General features: G+C 46.1%; 1 protein-coding gene across 1 annotated transcript in view; it reads left to right on the top strand.

Annotated features, from left to right (window-relative positions):
• Nucleotides 1-17,412, top strand: part of MC2R (melanocortin 2 receptor) — an 85,227-nt gene that overhangs the window by 27,151 nt on the left and 40,664 nt on the right. The window contains exon 3 of the mRNA XM_019490615.2: nucleotides 4,427-4,653. The gene's annotated coding sequence lies outside the window, so the exon portion shown is untranslated. The remainder of the gene's footprint in view (nucleotides 1-4,426; nucleotides 4,654-17,412) is intronic.

The raw sequence follows: 17,412 nt of genomic DNA, 5'->3' as shown, positions 1-17,412 counted from the left end.
ATGGAAACCTGCCCAACACTGCTGCTAAACCCAGTTCCCACTATGCCTGGAACAGACAGGAGCAGCTCTGGAGCCTCTCCTCACCCCCACCCTACAGAGCAGCTGGAGACAGCAGCAGCATTGTGAGGGGAGGGGGAAGGAAAAGGGAAGGAAAGAGGAGGTTCCACTGAACATGAAACAGAAGGGAGGGGAGATTCATACCCAATTTCAGGAATTTAAAAAATCCCTGTCTTCTGTTTTCATGGTTGCATTGACTGAAAGGGGGTGCATCCATGCCAATGCACACCACCAGAATCTTCTCTGCTTGGCATTATAAGAGATTTAGCAGAGGTGCCTGATAATGAAACGATTACCTCCTGGTCTCTTGTCCAGGCATTTCCATTTCTCATAACCAAGCATCTCCTTTTTAATAAAATACTCTTTAGAAACATCATTTTGAATCAGTCTTGAGGCATAATTTTTCAGGCAGCATAAATGCAGACAAAATATGTTCTCCTGGTGTCTCTACTATAGCTCCTTATGCTTCAAAATAATTAGAGCATATAACTATCTATAAACACATCACGTATCCATCATTCAGCAGTTCTTTGATATAGCATCTGTTGAAATACCACTTCTATAGGGAAGATACAATTACAAGTTTCTTACTTGAAGAGGGTAATTTGCAGTTCAGATCTAGAAAAATAGGAGAGAAATCATTAAAGATAATTTCTTTCCATGTCCAGTTGAAAGCAACTTTCAAACAGCCTTTTTTGTCTCTGACTCCCCCCAGATTATTGTTCTAACACCACGTTCACAAGCTAGAACTCCAGCATATGGCATATGAACCCCCTACACCTTTTAAAAGCAGGAACGGTATGTGTATTCATTTTTAAGAGCTGGTTTTCTAAGAATCATCCTTGAAGGGAAGTTACACGTACCATTATCAACAGTGTAAATTCCATATGTAGCTCCCCAAAAAACAAACCAACAAATAAGTTCCTAAACTAAATCCAATATCTCCATTAGCTTTCTCTTAACTATTGAATCATCCAGTTTAATCCTAGTTATGGTCACTGTGTGTTAGTATTACTGCCTTAAAAAATCCCAATGATTTCAGCAAAATGTAACAGTAACAAATTGTTCATAATTTAGACAATGCATTTGTAGAGGATGGTTTGGATAGGAATGATCCAGCCTCATGCTTAAGATTGAACTAGATGACCCCTAAGGTCCCTTCCAGGCATACTTTTCTATTATTCTATGCCAACAGAAACACTACTGATAACTGGAACCAGTATTCAGGCACTTGGACAATTTAAAAACATATGCATGCAACGGTTGTCATCCAGCACTACATCCAGATTAACTAGTGCCCCTCAAGTGATGTGTAGTGTTCTATAGAGGCAAAGTAGCTGTGAATCAAGCTTCCTTGACCAGTTAATATGGTTTAATGGATTATTTACATCACTGAAGAGGTGTCGAGCAACAAGAGAATGCAAGTGAATCTGGCCTTGAAATTCCTCTAATCAGCCTTTTCCATTTCAAGCAGTATCCTTAATAAAAACTAAAAGAAATCTTTAAATTATAGTAGCAGTGGTGATAGCACAATCATTGGCATACTGAAGTTCCACTTTCAAGGCCAAGTAATTTTGGTTTTGGCACAGAGGTAGGAGAAGTTGAAAAAGTTGCTGTCCATCCTGTATGTCACCACGATGGGCAACGGGGCTCCCAGAGATCCCAGGAGCAGGGAGGGTTCCCCCCTTCCCCCAAAAAAACCCCACCTGCTGGGGGAGCAAAGCCTGGTGCAGACGGAAGAGCCGCTTACCTTCTCCGCAGTGACCCTTGCCCAAGAAGCTGAGACACGTGGCATTTCCAGCATGCTTTAAAACATGCTCTCCCTGAGTGTGGAAGGTCACATTGCTTCTGATATCATAAAAAGGCATCCAGGGCACCAGCAAGCCCTGGAAAGCAGCGCAGGAGCCTGAGCAGCATGGACTGCATTGAGCATCCCTGTATGCCTGGCAGTGCCCAGACAGGATGCTGGGAGAGCATGCACAAGCCGGCACGAGGGAGAGCCAGGAGCACCTCAACCCCAAACACCAGCAGCAGAAGCCAAGATTGGTGGCACCCACTGCAGGAGTAAGCCCACAGAACTGGACTTCAGACACATGAGTCCTAGTCCCTGGGTGGCACTACACCAGATGCCAGGCTATTTTGAGTTTCAGTCTTCTTTTATTTTAAAGTTGCATTGCCCACGGAAACAGGGTCGACCTGGGAGGAAGTACACTGACAAGACCCAAAGGAAACCCGGCAGAGAGAGCTGGTATTCACAGACTTTCCCCTTTAAAAGGAATGGTGGGCAGCTTCATCTGGTTACTCTGGACTTTGATCTGGGCAGGGGAAAGAGTTAATCCAAGTTCCAGAGGGGCGCAATAGATTAGGTTAAAACTGTGTGGCAGCCAAGCCTTTATCAGCATTGTGGCTTTATTTTAGTTGGCACATGGACAGGGTGTAGAAGAGACAGAGCCCCAGGTCACTTGCCCTTGAACTCAGCCAGCCTGAGGGTGGAGGGACATTCCAACTCCAGAGGAACCTCCTAACTTTCTTATACCATCAAGACATGGCAGGAAAGCAGGAGGAAGATACACCCCAGGTAGAAAGGCTCTAAGTTCCCAGCTCATCCTCATCAGGCACACTGTACTTAATGCCTATACCATATGGCAGACAGTCCCAGATGAGCATCTTGATGACGTCAAGAAAGATGGAAAGAAAAATTGGCGCAAACATGCAGCCCTGTTTGATGCCAGTTTGAATGGTAAAGGGCTCCATTGCACAGCCACCGCATAGAATGGAGGCAGGCATCTGGTCATAAAGGAGTCTTAGGATGGTGATAAATTCCCCTGGGCAGCCAAACTTCGATAAGATCTTCCACAGAGCCTCACAGTTAACAGAGTTGAAGGCTTTGGTCAAATCAATAAAGGCCATATACAGTTCCTGGGGTGTAGGTTGTAGCGGTGTTGGTCTAAGGACATAGGCAGACAAGGTTCTTCAGGTGAATCTGATATCTTTTATTAGACCAACTTAAATAGTTGGAAAACAAAAAAGTTGGTCTAATAAAAGATATCAGATTCACCCAAAGAACCTTGTCTGCCTATGTACAATTCCTGTTGCTGTTCTTGGCATTTTTCCTGGATCTTTATTGATCCAGGAAAATCTTTATATGGCCTTTAAACCATAGCATTCATGCCTAACAAGACAGTGGCACTTTTGAATTTCTCCAGATATAAACTTGAATGAGGAGCAGGAAAGAGAGTGACCTTAGACTAATCATCTGGGGAACAAATGACCTACGGATGAAGCAAGCTGTTTAGTATTAGTAATCAAAATGTGTATGCTACTTTAGAATAAATGAATGGAATTTCTATTACAGTATCCTGCATTACATGGTTATTCACTAAGGGCAAGATGCAGTAAAAAACTTTGGCACTGCTTTGCCTGGTTTGTGAATCCCACTGGGACTTAGTTAGGAACCAGCTGCCTAGCTGTTCAGACTAAGGCAATGCTCCATATGCTCAGAAGCAGAACTGCTGGCAGCTAGGGAATTCCTAGGAAATGTTATTACTTAAGTATTTGAATTTTTATTGAATTTTTAAACAGCAATCGTATAAATCACAACTCTGGGTTACAAACCCTGATTCACTGCTATGTCTCTCCAGTTTTAAATGAACCTAACTACTGATTTCATAGGAGCTGCACATAAGAAAAATGTAAGTATTGCAGATATGTTCAGTCTCACATCACAGACTGGAGATCTAGTGGCCTTGTAAGCAATATTACATTAAAAAGAAAATGACAAGCTGATATAATAGTCCAAACCAGAACAAGAAGGATTCCTTTGGGCAATTGGTTTAGCAGCAATATTCCATTTTAAATTTCTTAAGAAATGAGACAATGGGCCAACAATTTGGATAAACACATTGTCTTGCCTGACAGCAAATTCTGAAATCTTGACTACCAACCAATATGATTAAAGAGGAAAAAAAAGAAAAATTATCCAGCCCAGTAAAGGATGCTGACAGGGTGAGCTGAATCTTTAAGGGGAGCTGAGGCCTCAGATCTCACCTGTGCCAGGTTTCCTCTTAGATTATAAAATATGAAGGAAGGAAAAGCTACATACAAGATAGGTCCTGTTCTTCAATTACAACATAGAGCTAACAGTAGCAGTAGTCTGTAGGTGAGAGTTCTCTGAACCATAAAGGCCAAGGTGGGTAGTGATTTCTTGTTGAAAAGGAGGGAGCAATGGGGTTACATGGCAAAAAGTGTAAAAGCAGGCCCAAGGGGAAACTAGTGTTCAGAAGAACTGGGAGGAAGGGAGGTGGGGGAATGAAGAAATAACCTGGGGGGGACAATGATATTGTGATCTAGCACTATATTTTGTTTACAGAACCTCAAACAGGGATTTCCAGAACAGCTAGCAAGAAACATCCTCTGCACCAATGAGGGAAATATTAGATGAGCTGGATAAGATCAAAGGACTGCTGCATCTCTGAACTTAGAAGGAAATAAGTTGCCTGGGGAGGGTGAAGGCTGTGCTTTAGACTGCTGTTTACCCTACAAGAAGCTGCTACTCTACAAATCAGTGGAGGAAACTGAGTCATAGCTGCACTCAGGGTAAGCAACCCTCTCACATTCTGATTGCTGTGAAACTGACTCACCAAGAGCAAAACCTTGGGACTAGATATGGTCGCAAGAGTTGATTTCTCTCAAGAACTTGATTTTTAAAATATTTTTAAATATCCCAATAATGCATGGAGTCATGGGGTTAAAGTGCTGCTTGACACCAAGCCAAAGTTTAATTTATACTTCGGGATGACTCTAAAGTGGTATAAAGCCAATGCCATTGATTAAACAGTTCAACATAGATTTTAAACACTTAATAAATACAAAATGAGAGTAATGTGTCACTTTGAAAATGTGTCATTTGATATCAAACTCAGTAATTGAATAATACATGGCAGCTTGTCAAATGTGTTTCCAAAATGGTTGGAATATATTGTTTATTCAGCCATTGTTCACCACAGAAAAATCAGTAACATTTTAGAACCAGCAAGAGTATATTAGTATGTCAAAGATAATATTTGCTAGCATTTCTTAAATAAGACACAGATGAAGACAACAATGGATTTGTAATCTGAAGTAATAGGCAGTGTAATTTTGGCTGCTATTATATTAGTGTCACTGCTAAGAAAATGTGAAATACTTAACAGGTACTTGAACAGGAGTAACCTACAGATATTGGTTTTGTACCTAACTCTCTTTATGAAGGAGGCCCTTAGGATTTCTATGAGTTTCAAAGAAACTCTGAACTTCCAGGCTCAGTCCTCAATACCTTGACTCAATGGGTCAACACATGCATTCTACACATGCAATTAATTCAAAGCAAAAAACTCTGGAGAAGTTTGAGCTGGAGTACACTACACCTAAGTGCAGTGTCTATGCATGCATCCAGGACAGCAGCAATTTGAGCCAGGACAAAGTAGTTTATGCCACGGCTGCTCCTGCTCTGCTCTGCCTGGGGCTCTGGGTGGAGGTGGAGGGTGTTAGCACTGGATTTATGACCCAGATACCTTGCTCCAGGAGAACCCAAACGCACAGACTGACCACAACCTCTCCATTTGATAATAGGCAAATTTTATGGTGATATCAGATAAGAATAATGCAAACAATTCTATAGCTACCAGTCCTAGAGCTGTCATGGGGTCAAGATACATCTGGCCAGTATACGAGCTTTATCCTGAGGTTCTTTCTTGAATGTCATATGTCCACAGCCTAAAGGTTGAAGGCTGAGGCCCACTCCACTTACCCCCAGTAGGGTGGGTGACATGGGCTGGTGATGTGCTCTCTGTCCATGATGGCCTTGGGTTACCCTCTCAGGGACACTTTGCTGCTCTGAAATCCCTCCTTTTGTGTTCTTTTCCTCCCCTGATGACTCTTCATCTCTGGGCATTGTTGATTGGTCTCTTTGTGGTCATCATACTGTCCATTAGGGCTGTGCGATGCTTTGGACTGCGATTCGGATTTGGAAAAGATTTGGATGATTCGGAGGCCAAATCTGCATGCCCAAATCGAATCACTAGCTGCTTTTAGCTTTCCAAATCAATTCGGAAAAAATTCAATGATTCAGAGATTCAGAGGCTGTCTGTATAGGGAAACAGAAACTTAGAAGAGGGAGGGAGAATGAGGGGGAGGGGGAACGGGGGGGAAAGACTAACATGTCTAGGTGGCCAGTGAGCATGATTTCTTTCTGACTGCCTTTCCAATTACAGTGTCTGGGGGGAGGGACATAGAAACAGCATAAAAGCCTCTGTGTGCAGGCTTGCTCTGCCTTTTGTGAGCTGGTTCTGTCTGAAGAACAGCGTCAGAAAGGTACTGTGCTGATGCCTGGCTTGCTTCATAGTCAGGAGTTGCAACTTGCCTGCTCCTTTTTGTTGTTAGAAAGGATTGGATAGGATTTAGCTTATCTTAGCTTGAGTCTCTTAACTTAATACTATCCAATTGATTTATTTCACTTTATACTTGCTCTCTTTTTTTTTTGCAAACTTTGAAAAAAGAAAGCTCAGTGTTTTCCCTGCCAGCGTGATCCATCACTGTGCAGAGAGGCACACAAATTGCGCGCACACACTTATAATATGCACACATTGAAGAAGGAACATCAGATATTCATAGGAGAAGAAGACAGTCAGAGTATATATAGTAGTTATTAGTTATTAATATTATTATACTTAGTTTACATAGAGACTGAAGACAGCACACAAGTCAGATTCAAATTGAGACTAACATAGAACTCAGGGTCTTAGAAGAAGGAGATACATCATTTTAGGTACACATTATAGCACAGAAGAACAAGAAGTACAGTAGTAGTCACACATTCACATTAATAGAACATCACAGAAGAAGACACCATATATAGTTATTGATAAAGAAGAGTCCAGTGCACGCACACAACACAGAGGGAATAGCACAGAGGGAATAAAACAGACAACAGAGTCACACTCCACATTCAGAATTCATAAAAAATAAAAACATCCCAGCAGAGAAGAAGACAGACAGCACATATTTTTTACATAGGCCTTCATACTTATTAGTGAATCAAACAATCAAAGAAGAGTCTAGGGCACACACACAACACAAAGGGAATAAAACACACAACACAAAAGGAGTGATACACACCTTTTGCAGCACAGGAAAGATGAATATGAAGCGTGCTGGAAAGGCAGGTGCCAGGTCTTCTGGTGGGGGAGGGAGAGAGGGTAGGGGGAGAACAGCTGCAAGTCCCCCATCCCCCCCCAAACATAGAAGCATTCTCTTCCCAAGCAGCCATGACACTTCTGCTGCCAGTGGAAGCAAGGAGGTGGGAGCAGTGTCTGCACCTGACATCCCTGCACCTGTACCACCTCCCCTCAGTCCAGAAATAGGCACCAGCAGCAAAATCACTGTCTCCTCCATCCCAATGTCATCTCTCAGCATGAGCCTCCCACTGCCAGAGGAGGAGCTAGAGCTGGAACCAGGGGTGCTGTGTGTCCTGGCTCAAGCAATTCTGGGGACCGAGGGGGAATCACAGTTTGTGCTCCACACCCCTCAAAGTTCCCCTAGACCCAGGTCTCCTCCGGGAAGCAGCACCTCAAAGGAGGTTGAGGTTGTGGAGGCAAGTGGCTCAGCAAAGGCAGCTCCTCCTGCTGTTGTGCCTCAGCCTGCTGAGGAGTGGAATAAGGCAGCATCCTCACCCTCAACCCAGAAGCAGGTGAGTGGTATAGTGTGGGAGCATTTTGAGCTGGAAAATGATCCCAGGTTTGCTATCTGCCAGCGCTGCTGAAGGCACATCAGCCAGGGCAAGGACGTGAAACACTTTTCCACCACGGCGCTGCTACTGCATCTCAGGAAGCAGCATTCCCTTGCCCTTCTTGCTCCTCAGCCTGGCACCAGTGTGAGTGTGCCAAAAGGGAAGTCCCCTCAAAGCCCCCTTCCCCCCAAAGCAGAGGCAGGCCACCCTGGACCAGTGGGGGAAAGCTGAAGACAGAGGGGGGCAAGTTGCAAAAGTGAGTGAGATCACCCAGAGCATTGGGGAGATGCTTGCTCTGGATAGCCAGCTCTTTTCCCTAGTTGAGTGGCCAGGGTTCAGGTGGCTCATAGCACTTCTGGTCCCATCTTACAAAGTGTCTGCATGCAGCACCTTTAGCAGAATGGTGGTTCCCTCCCTGTATGAAGCATGCAGGGAATACTTGAGGGAGGAGCTGCATATAGCAGGGCCGCAGGTAGCCTTGCACTTCACCTCTGACATCTGGAGCAGCCGGGGTGGTGATCACACCTACCTCAACCTCACAGGGCACTGGTGTGATCAGTCAGGCCATCGGTGGGCTCTCCTCCAAGCGAAGGTGCTAGATGACTCCCACACGGAGATAATGGGGGCCATGAACCGCATGGTGCAGGGGTGGCTCGTTGGGCAAGCTGAGCTCACCTGTGGGTTCATGGTCAGTGACAATGGGGCCAATATGGTGAAGGCTGTCCGTGATGGCAACTTTGTCGGCATCCACTGTGTGGCACACAGGCTGCACCTCATAGTGAGAGATGCCTTGGAGGGGGACAGGGCTGCTGGTAATGGTGCCACCACCACTACTGGTACAAGCCAAGTGATTTCAAAATGCAGAAAGATGGCAGGATACTTCCAATGCAGCATCAAGCGGGGCAAGATGCTGCAGGATAAATAGGCTGAGCCGAGCATCCTGCAGCACAAAATCATGCAGGATGTGGAGACTTGGTGGAACACCACATACTTGATGCTTGAAAGGCTGGTGGAGCAACAGAAGGTCATCCATGAGATGGCCTTGCTTGGGGAGATCGGGATCAGTGGCCCCCTAAACAGAGCTGAGTGGGGTGCCATATCCCAGATCTTGGTGGTCCTCAAGCCCTTCCTTGAGGCCACCGAGACCCTCAGTGCTGGTGATGCCCTCCTCAGCCAGGGGATCCCCATAGTGAGGGAACTTGAGAACCAAATGGAAAAGTTCCAGGGGATCAGTGTTCCTGGCTGGGGCAGGCCGCTGTCACCAGACATGCAGGCAATGGTGAGGCAGCTGAAGGAGGGAATCAGGAGATGGCTAGATCCCTGGTGGTCCAGTATGGTCCACATGATGCTGGGAATGTGGACCCAAGGGTGAAGGGGAGCATGTCCACTGGCATCGCCAAAACCCTCAATCACTGGACACAGGTGCTGGTCAACAAAGTCAGGGAGGCCGAAGTGCAGAGGCGAGGGGATGTGGAAGAGGGGGATCCACTTTCCCATGGCAGCACTCCCAGCACCAGCACCAGCCAGTCTCCTCCATGCCAGCCACTGCCAATGTGGACCATAGGCATGGCTTCTATGCAGGGTCCAAACACACCAGTCCCCATCCTCAGGCAGGTAGTGCTGAGGCTTCGGACTGGACTGCAACCCCTTGGCCTACTGGGCAAGCCACAGCCAGATGTAGCAGGATCTGGCCACAGTTGCCCGGCAACACCTGTCCTGTCCACCAACCAGTGTTCCAAACGAGAGGGTGTTCAGCATTGCTGAGGATGTTGTGACACCCCACCGCACCTGCTTGGATCCTGTTTTGATGGAGCAGCTGGTGTTTTTGAAGGTGAACCTCCCGCTGCTGGGGTTCCCCAAGCTCCACCTGCAGACAGACTGAGTGCCACCCTCCTCACTCCATCTGCACTGATTTTGTTTTTTTAGTTTTTTAAAAGCCAGGTAATGCCCCACTCTTAGCTGGAGGGGGCACTAACTGCATCACTAGCCAGCAGGGGAAGAGCATGTCCCTGCTGAGCTCATTCCCCTGCCAGGATGAACTTGGAGGTATGGGATTGGGGCTATGGGGAAGGAGGCGGCCCCAGGTCCTGGGCATGAGCACTAAAACTGCACCCTGCCAGGGTAGGGAGGTCTGGTGGGACTGCTGGCAGCACGGCAGCCCAGTAAATGCCAGGACCAACAATCCCCTGGTGAAACATGGGTAGGAGGCACCATAACATCCAGCTAACATGCACATGCCCACAGTCCTGGCTGGGGAATGCCCAGAGCTGTCACATCTTTGACAGGCCTGATGCTTGCTGGTTGCAGTGCAGTTGTGAGACTCCCAGTGTGCTCAGCTTAGCTGTCCAGGATGCCAGCTTTTGTGTTGAAAAACCCTTTGTCAGGCTGAGGAAGTACCTGCAGCTGGTCCTGGATGGAAGGAATAGTAAAGAAGCCATAGGCTGGCCTGACACGCAATGCAGGCAAGAAAGCCAGTCAGTAAAAATGGAAATGGAGGCATCAGGGAGTGAGGGACAGGTTGGAGTGGGAGGTGGATGGGGAAAGGGGGATGTAGCAGTGCAGAGGTACCTGGGGCATCAGATGTCCAGCAGGTTGCAGTGTGTCAGAATTCCACTGTCTAATCTATATTGAGTCCATGAGTTTCTGTACCTAGGAGGCTGATGAAGTAAAGTTCATAAACCTGGCTGTGAAATGGTTTGCATTGTAATTTGTTCCCTCACAGGATCAGGCCTGAAAGACTAGAGGCAGAGTGTTTTTTTAGTGAGGAATGTGCCCCCACAGGTAGTTGGGTATTGTTGTCTTTGATAGATCCTGGTGTGCAGTTTGTGGGGTTACTGAAGATAGTTGGCAGGTTTTGTGTTTTGAGCTGTAGGAATTTGGCTTCAGTTTTGGTGATGAGGATAGGTGCTTGTTTGAATGTACAAACCACTTTTCAGAGCTGGGCCTATGAACTGCACTTCATCAGCCTCCTAGGTAGTAGGTACAGAAACTCATGGACTCAATATAGACACTGACAGCAGAATTCTGACACACTGCAACCTGCCAGACATCTGATTCCCCAGGTACCTCTTCACTTTTACCTGCGCTGCTACATCCCCCTTTCCCACCACACCTCCCAACCCAGCCTGTCCCTCACCCCCTAATGCCTCCATTTCCATTTTCACTGACTGGCTTTCTTGGCTGCATTGCGTGCCAGGCCAGCCTCTGGCTTCTTCACTATTCCTTCCATCCGGGACAAACTGCAGGTACTTCCTCACCCTGACAAAGGGCTTTTCAACCCAAAATCTTCCTAAGATATATTTTTTTAAGTATTCCTTTTTTTTTTCATAATAAACATATAGACATAAAAACACAAGCTAAGCCATCATACACCATGAGTAACATCATATGTACAACACAACACAAAATGTTTACATCTTGCTGTCAATTCCTTTATAAAAAGAAAGGCTCTGTGACAGTTCCGTTTGGATACCTTTGATTCTGCTGCTGATGCTACTGGTGTCGAGGCAGCTAAGTTATTTTGACCTGCCGTCATTTACAGTAGTGGACCAAACCAAGGCTGTAGGGGAGGAGGAGGCCTCACTGGGGCACACTGCCGTGTTGTGTAGAGGCCCCAGCACCAGTGAGGGCGCACCTTAACACACACACGGTGTCACCCACCCATGTCATGAGTTTTGCTTGTTAGCGGCCAGAGGTGCAGGGCCCCAGAAGCCAGACTCCCCCTGCACCTATCTCTTTGACAGCTGGCAGGCTTCATGGCCTGGTAGGGCCTAGCATCCACACCTGCAGTAGTTCTTTTCACCCCCCCACCCCCGCACCCTAAGAGATACACAGCTGGTAGGCTTCATGGCCTGGCAGGGCCTAGCATCCAGGCCTTCAGTACTTCTTTTCACACCACCCTGCACCCTAAGAGACACACAGCTGGCAGGTTTCATGGCCTGTAAGAGCCTAGCATCCAAGCCTGCAGTAGATTTCACCCCCCTGTGCCCCAAGATAGACACAGTGGCACAAACACCCATGTCATGAGTTTTGCCTGTTAATGGCCAGAGGTGCAGGGCCCCAGAACCAAGACTCCCCCTGCACCTGTCTCTTTGATAGCTGGAAGGCTTTGTGGCTGCAGCAGGGCCTAGCAGACCTGCAGTTTTCATCCCCCTGTGCCTTAACACACACACAGTGTCACCTACATCACGAGATTTTGCTTGTCAGCGGCTTGAGGTGTAGTTTCCCAGAAACCCCTATATCTAGCTCCTTGAAACTTGGCAGGATTTGTGGCCTCAGCAAGAGCTGCTACCCCTGCAGTTTTCACCCCACTGTGGCTTAACACACACGTGTGACATGAGTTTTGCTTTTGGATTTAAGGTGCAGTTTCCCAGAAGTCCCTGCACCTATCACCTTGAATCTTAGCAGGCATCATGCTCTCAGCAGAGGCTACCATACCTGCAAGTGTCATCCAAATCAGCCACAAAACAACAAATTTATAGATATTTCATTGATTCCCCATTACACTCTATGGCCAAATCTCCAAATCGGCTCCAAAATTTTGGAGCCAATTTGGCCAAATTGAAGTGGAAAACTGATTTGGAGCTCTGAATCAAATCACTGGCATCCAAATTGGCCAAATCCAGATCAAAATCGAATAGTTCCCAATTCGTACAGGCCTACTGTGCATGTTGTCCTATCAGCATATTCTATTGTTTCATAAACCCATCACATACATACATCTTAATGTGGGCTTTTACCGTCTTCATGTACCAAAACCAAAAATCCAAAAGGCCCTGCAGTTAGGCACTATGACCTAATGCCACCTTAACTCATGTTATGGAACAGTGTGGTACATGTCTTCAGTTTCCCAGCCCGTGCGTCTGTATACTGCTTGTCTGTGTCAGACACAGTAGGCCTGGAAGGAAACTGTCAAAAACAGGATTTTAAGAATCAGTTAACTCTTGCCATTCCCCTGGACCATTATTCTAATACATATCTACTTTACCTACAAGCCAGTTCCCAAAAGCAAACCTCTAAATACCATTTTCTAGTCATTAGAGGGCAGTGGAGGGGCTCGACTTCAGCACAAGGGTGCTAAAATAGCAGAGTCATGTGGCTAGGTGACAGGCTGGAGTCTGGCTCCCTGCTGGTTGGGCTGATTGGGCACAATTTATGCCTATAGTCAGCATCTACCCATGTGTTTAATTGCAGTTAATTATTCTGCCATAAGATAGTATTGTCCCCGACAGTACTATCTTATGACAGTGTTAATTAGCTTACTGTGGCCTAGTACTGTCACAAATGTAGACAGTATTGCTTTACTCTACCGCTAATTAATCTACTCCACAGTAAAGCACAGGTGTAAACCTGGCCAGTAAGTATAGGATTAAGACTTTTTACTGCCCAAAGGAATATAAAAGCTCTATTAATATTTAGTTATTTTGTATGTATAAATAAAGTGGCTAGAATTTTACAGGATTTATCATAAAGCAGGTCCTTGCCTGAAAAGCTTGTAATTTAAACATGGCTTTTCATTCGTATTAGTAGGACTATTATGAATTTGAATTCCCTCCCTCCCTCCTCATCTTTCAAGAATATTCAGTTACTACTTAAAAATATTCATCAGTGATCATTATAAAGCTCTTTGTTCCTAAAAACTCTGTCTCTTTAGGCTTAACGCTATTAAAGCCAAGTAAAATACAAAAAGCATTAGGAGGAAAAATAATAATGATCTTTGTTTGAAGTATCCTACTCATTCATATAAAATCCAAATGATAAGGTCTCTACCTGTAAAGTGCATTATTAAACTATTGACAGAGATTTTCATAACCCTGCATAGCCAAATTACATTACAGTTTATTCTCTTAGCACAATACATTCCCATCTAATTAGTCATGATCATATGCTTTGGCTTGTATATATAAAATTGCTTGACACGATGGTTTTTAATAATGCTAGATGATTTATTTAGACATTTATTTTCTTTTTCTTTTTTAAATAGTAGACTTTTAATAGGTAAAGTGAAAAAAGTCAATAATATGAAAGAAGTCTTAAGGATAGATCCAACAGAAGACTTATGCACCTGAATGGGACTTAGAATTTAGTAGGACCCAGATGTCTGAGTCCAAAATTGCAATCCTGAAACCCTACTAAGCAGTCATCTATTATTGAAAGTAGCTAAACTCCGTAAGTATGCCATATTTCCCAGGCATCTAATGATCTCCTTATGTCCATAATCAGAAGTACCTCTATCATGACAAGGCTAATTAACACCTAGGCTCCATCAGAATACAGCTAAATGCTTAATGCAATAGTTGGGCTCAGAGCACATCTACTTGATCCATCCAGGACATACTTGGGCCTGTCACAGCTGAGTTATAACACAGCCACAGTGTAGACATTGAGCACTCACCAGAGGCAAAAAGTCCTAGATTCCACTACTGTGCATGCATTTTATATTAAGCAGTCATTGAATAAAATACAATAACAGGGCATTTTACTATGGAGTGAGATGAGGGTTTTAAACCCCTCAGGCAAAGGAGGGAATTGAACCTTGGTCTCCCGCTACCTAAGCAAATGGTCTAACCCACAGGTGTCAAATATATGGCCTATAGGTCAGATCCAGCCTGTGAAACCCCACCATTTGGTCCCCCATGCTGCCCTAGGATCTAAGCAAAACAGCCCACAGGGCCTAGGACACCCACCACATGCAGTACCCACCCTAGCCACTCCAGGACTATGCCACAAAGGCAGATACATGTGGCACAGATCCCAAAGCAGCTGGAATGGGCTGGGGATGTAATGCCAGTCAATCCCAGATTGACCATGCCATAGCAGGCTCAAGAGCAGATGGTGTGTGTGGCACAGTCCGGCTAGGGCCAGCACCATGTGCAGCATGGTGCCTGCAAGGGCCAGTCTGGGATCCCTGCTTCAAACCCCCAGATAAGCTGTGCTGCACACAGCTCCAATTCCAGTCTCTCTGGGATCTGTGTTGTACACAGTGCAAGTCTCTGACCAGCTACAGTAAGTACCAGATCCAGAATGCTAGGGGAGTGGGGAGGGGATTCATGGGCCTGGTCTGGTCCATAGACTGGCCCCACCCCCCTCATCTGGCCTCAGGACTGGATGAGTTTAACACCCATGAACTAATCACTAGACTACTTCAGGAAAGGGTTCTCAGCTGTGGATCTCAAGTAGATGGAGGTGCCTATTTGTAACCCCAAAAGAGGCAGCTAAGTCCTAAAGAGGAACAGGATTACATATTAGACTTCTCTCTTCAATGTTTCCTGCAGGCAATATCAAAATGAGCATATTAAGAATTCCATGTGTGTCAAATCAACAAGGAGACATGCAAGGTGCTGCACCTAGGGAGGAAAAATGTCCAGCACACCTACTGCCTAGGAAATGACCTGCTGGGGGGCACAGAAGTGGAAAGGGATCTCGGAGTCCTAGTGGACTCCAAGATGAACATGAGTTGGCAGTGTGACGAAAACATCAGAAAAGCCAATGGCACTTCAGCATGCATCAGCAGATGCATGATGAATAGATCCAAAGAGGTGATACTTCCCCTCTATCAGGCGCTGGTCAGACTGCAGTTGGAGTACTGTGTGCAATTCTGGGCAGTGCACTTCAAGAGGGATGCGGATAACCTGGAGAGGGTCCAGAGAAGGGCCACTCATATGGTTAAGGGCTTGCAGACCAAGCCCTATGAGGAGAGACTGGGGCACCTGGACCTCTTCAGCCTCCGCAAGGGAAGGTTGAGAGGCGACCTTGTGGCTGCCTATAAGTTCATCATGGGGGCACAGAAGGGAATTGGTGAGGTTTTATTCACCAAGGCACCCCCAGGGGTTACAAGAAATAATGGCCACAAGCTAGCAGAGAGCAGATTTAGACTGGACATTAGGAAGAACTTCTTCACAGTTAGAGTAGCCAAGGTCTGGAACAGGCTTCCAAGGGAGGTGGTGCTCTCCCCTACCCTGGGGGTCTTCAAGAGGAGGTTGAATATGCATCTAGCTGGGGTCATCTAGACCCAGCACTCTTTCCTGCCTATGCAGGGGGTCGGACTCGATGACCTATTGAGGTCCCTTCCGACCCTAACATCTATGAATCTATGAAAATCCTAGTCTGAGGCATTTTACTCTCCCTACACGTTTTATATGAAACCTGTGTGCTTAACCCAGGGTTCTGTGCTCCACTCCAAGAACCAGGCATCTAAATATAGGTGTTGTGGTGCTTGTCTTCTAGGAACTTCATTCCTTTATTGAAGCTAGCTTTTAATGAGACTGATTCTACTCTACCTGACCCTCTGACTCAGAGCCTTTTGCACACACTCTGAACAAAGTACAGCATGGAATCAGGGTCTAAAATTAGAATTAAAACAGTGCTGCAAGGATCATGCTAAATAGCATTTAAATGGTAGTTAATAGATGATTTTTAAAAAGCTAAAAATAAACTGACTAGACTTTTCTTTCTCATTAGCCCCCTCTATGCGTTACAGGTATCGCACAATTAACTGTTTAATTGCACAATTACTTTGAGACCAGCTACATGGGAAAAGTACTTATCACACCATAAAAAGCTCCAACCAGCTATAAATTTAGACCTTGAAAATGTGTGCTAAGTGTATAGCTGGTTGCTATCGAGCTTTAGTTTGCACCTGTAGCAGGGTATCCCCCACAGCTGGGAGTGCCATCAGCTGACAGGGCTCCCAGCCACAGGGGTGCACCATGCCCAGATATATGTCAGGGAGTCTTGAGATTGAGGGGATGCTGAGCCCCAACAGCTGCCATCTCTAGGTCCTGGCAGCACCCTGCAAGTGCCAGGACCTGGACTCCTGCAGCTGTTGGGTCCCCGCCATGTGCCTCCCAGTGCTAGCACCCAGCTGGTTCCTGGCAGCCACAGAATACAGCTGCAATCTCCCAGCCCCAGGTCCAGTCTCCCAGCCTTCACGCACCCCTGAAGCTCAGAGAATGTGCCAGCTGTGACCTTCTTGCCCATCCAGAGGGAGCCTGGGGTCAGGCTCCCCCTGCATGACCAAGAAGGTGTGATGGGATCTAATGCATGATCCCACAGTCATGCCTTCTGCTATGCATGTGTGGCATGGCAGGAAGTATGATTGTGTGGATCGTGCATTAGATCCCATTGCATTTTACCTGCATGTTTAGAGGGGCCCTTTGTGCACAGAATGCGGGAAAGAGAACGGCAACTTAAAGAGATCCTTCCACGTGGTCCAGAAAAGATCCTTCCACATGTTCCAGAAAAGATCAAAGCACAATAGCAGCCTATGAAGTGGAGCTGTTTGTCCCTTACTATTTTTGGAGAACAAACCTTCTGAGGACCAAAGGAGGTGGAAGAGACAGCACCAAGGTTTGAATTATGAGGAAGCTGGAGGGGGGCTGAGCCCCCCCCATAAGAGATGAGAGCCCCCTGGCCCATCCTGAACCTTTCTAAGCAACTCAGGTGGTGGTGGCAGGAGCTCCATCCAGCTTACGGCTGCCACCGCCACAGACCCCCCACAAGAGTCAGAGTGTAATTTGAACCCTGGACAAGACCATAGATACAACCCCTATACTTGCCCATACCACAAGGCTGCTCACTAGGGAGAGCAA

This window comes from Alligator mississippiensis, chromosome 3, assembly GCF_030867095.1.
Source record: "Alligator mississippiensis isolate rAllMis1 chromosome 3, rAllMis1, whole genome shotgun sequence".
NCBI classification, from domain to species: domain Eukaryota; kingdom Metazoa; phylum Chordata; order Crocodylia; family Alligatoridae; genus Alligator; species Alligator mississippiensis.
This window is presented reverse-complemented; position numbering and strand designations above follow the sequence as displayed.